At 35.0% G+C, this 3,335-nt stretch overlaps 1 pseudogene; it reads left to right on the top strand.

Annotated features, from left to right (window-relative positions):
- The first annotated feature begins 989 nt into the window (after positions 1-989).
- On the top strand, positions 990-2,484 carry LOC102830188 (annotated as a pseudogene).
- The last annotated feature ends 851 nt before the right edge of the window (positions 2,485-3,335 follow it).

The raw sequence follows: 3,335 nt of genomic DNA, 5'->3' as shown, positions 1-3,335 counted from the left end.
GAGGCAAAATTTTGAGGAACTTCATTAGCTGGTGAGGCACAACTCAAAATGAGGAGAAACAGATGTAAACAACAGTTAATAACTGGAATATAGAATGTATAAAGTATGAATCAAGGAAAAATTGGAAGCTGTCAAAAATGAAATGGACTGCATAAACATTTATTTATATCATAGACATTAGTGAACTCAAATGTACTGGTATCTGAATCTGACAGTCATATGATTAAAAAAGCCAGAAACATAAAATCTGAAGAGGAATAAAATCACATTCATTGTCATAAAGGAGATTTCAAAATCTATCCTAAAGTACAGTGCTGACTGTAATAATACCCATACGTCTACTGTTCAGTATCACTATCATTCAACTTTACAAACCAACCAGTAAAACAAGTGATGATGAAATGGAAGAATTCTATCAACTTCTACAGTCTGAAATTCATCAAACTGGTAATTGGAAAGTGAAGGATGGAAACAAAAGAGGAAGGATTATTTATTAGAAATATAGTGCTGGTGATATAAATGATTCAAGGGATTGCATGATAAAATTTTGAATGACTTTTTCATTACAAATATCTCTTTTCAACAACATAAAAGGCAACTATACACGTGGTCTGTAACAAATGGAATACATAGAAATGAAATTGACTATATCTGTGAGAAGAGACAGTGAGAAAATTTAATACCAAAAGTTAAAACAAGGCCTGGAGCAGACTGAGGAACAGACCATCAATGCTCATATGCATATTCAAATTGAAACTGAAGAAAATTAAAACAGGTTTATGATAGCCAAATATGGCCTAACATATATTCTACCAGAATTTAGAAAACGTCTCAAGAATACATTTTATGCATTTGACACTAATGAAAAATACAAGAAGAGTTGTGGGATAACATCTAGAACATCATACAGGAAGATAGTAAAAGATAATTTAAAAGACAAGAAAGAAAGGAAAAAACAAAAATGGATGTAAACATTTTTCCTTAGCAAGATGGCAGAGTACGACTCGACTACTGGCATCACGCATTTTTTTAATGACATCTAGTCTTTCCGCTGCTTGAGTTGCTCTTAGAAAAGGAGATATATAATGAAAAAGAATTATTACAAAGGAAATTGGATCTTCTTACTGATACTAACATGGTAGACTTCACTATGGATGTATACAAGAATCTTTATTTTGATGATATTCATCATGCTATGACAGAAAAAAGAACCACAATCGTTGCACAACTAAAACAACTTCAGGCGCAAACAGAGCCAATTGTGAAGATGTTTGAAGATCCAGAAACTACAAGGCAAATGCAGTCAACCAAGGATGGTGGGATGTTATTTGATTACCTGGGGGACAAGCATGAATTTAGGCAGGAATATTTAGACACTCTACAGGTATACAAAATTCCAATATGAATGTGGAAATTACTCAGGAGCAGCGAATATCTACTTTTTTTTAGAGCGCTGGTTCCAGCAATGGACAGAAAGGATTTGAGTTCACTTTGGAGGAAACTGGCTTCTGAAATCTTAATGAAGAACTGGGATGCAGCAATGGAAGACCTTACGCATTTAAAGAGAGCATAGATAATAATTCTGTGAGTTCTCCACTCCAGTCTCTTCAGCAGCGAACATGGCTCATTCACTGGTCTCTGTTTTCTTCAACCACCCCAAAGGCCACGATAACTTTATTAATCTCTTCGTTTATCAGCCACAGTAGCTTAATGCAATTCAGACAACGTGTCCACATATTCTCCACTATTTGATTACAGCAGTCATAAAGAATTAAGATGTTCTAAAACGAATTGGGCTGCAAACCTCAAGGTCAGCAGTTGGAAACTACCAAGCTGTTCCATGGTAGAAAGATGAGGCTTTCTGCTCCCATAAAGATTTACAGCCTCGGAAACCCTGTACAGAGTTTCTATGAGTCGGAACCAACTCCACGACACATAACAACAACAACAAAATGCTAGCAAGTATTCAAAGACCTGGTCAAGATTATTCAACAGGAATCTTACACATATAAAGACCCAATTACAGAATTTGTTGAATGCTTATATGTTAACTTTGACTTTGATGGCACTCAGAAAAAGCTAAGGGAATGTGAATCAGCGCTTGTAACTGATTTCTTCTTGGTGGCTTGTCTTGAGGATTTCATTAAAAATGCCTATCTCTTCATATTTGAGACTTTCTGTCACATCCATCAATGTATCAGCATTAAGATGTTGGAAGATAAACTGAACATGACTACAGTAGAAGCTGAAAGGTGTATTGTGAATTTGATTAGAAATGCAAGGCTGGATGCCAAGATTGATTTTAAATTAGGTTATGTGGTTATGGGTAACAATGCAGTCGCACCCTATAAGCAAGTGATTGAAAAGACCAAAAACTTTTCTTTTAGAAGCCAGATGTTGGCCATGAACATTGATGACAAACTTAATCAGAATAGTCAGTCAGAGGCTCCTAACTGGGCAATTTAGGATTCAGGCTTCTACTGAAAAACTGTTTTAAAAAGGATGAAAAACTAAAGGAAAGATGTAACAACAAAACCATTGTGTAAAGTGTGACATATATTTTATCAACAAACAAGTATTTTTTTAAAGAATTTTAATAAAATTGGCTGTCTCAAAACAAAAGGATGTCAAAAGATACTGGAACTTGTTTTTAAGCATAGAGAAACTAAAGTGAATGAAAGATATGATGGCAAAAGAGTTGAACAGATAACTTCAAAGGACAGATCAAAAAGAGACAGACAGGTAGTATCATGAATTGTGCAAAGACCTGGATTAGAAAACCCAAAGGGAAGAACATGTTCAGAATTTCTCATGCTAAAAGGACTGAGGAAATAATTCAAGTCACAGGAGGATTCTGTGAGAAAAAAATAATAAGAAATAGTTGCTTTGGTAACATAGTAGTTACAAGTCAGGCTGCTAATCTCAAGGCAGTTTGAAATTACCAGCCATTCCACAGAAGAAATATAAGGCTTTCTGCTTCCGTAAAGATTTACAGACTCAGAAACTATACAAGGTTGCTATGAGTTGGAACCAACTCTACAGCATACCACCACCACCACCAGGGGAAAAATATTGGATAATCAGTAAGTACCAAAAGAAGATTGAAATATTACATGGAGCCACTATACCAACAAGAAATGGTCAATGTTCAAACTTTTTAACAGATCACATAAAATGAATAATAAATGGTACTGAAGCAAGAAGTCCAAGTTGCACAGTAAGCATTGGCAAAAAAACAACATTCCAGGAATTGACAGGATGCAAATTGAAATCTTTCAACAAACTAATGCAGCACTGAAAACACTCACTTATCTAAGACAAGAAAATTGAACAAC

The sequence above is a fragment of the Chrysochloris asiatica genome, unplaced genomic scaffold (assembly GCF_000296735.1).
Source record: "Chrysochloris asiatica unplaced genomic scaffold, ChrAsi1.0 scaffold00334, whole genome shotgun sequence".
Lineage (NCBI taxonomy): Eukaryota > Metazoa > Chordata > Mammalia > Afrosoricida > Chrysochloridae > Chrysochloris > Chrysochloris asiatica.
This window is presented reverse-complemented; position numbering and strand designations above follow the sequence as displayed.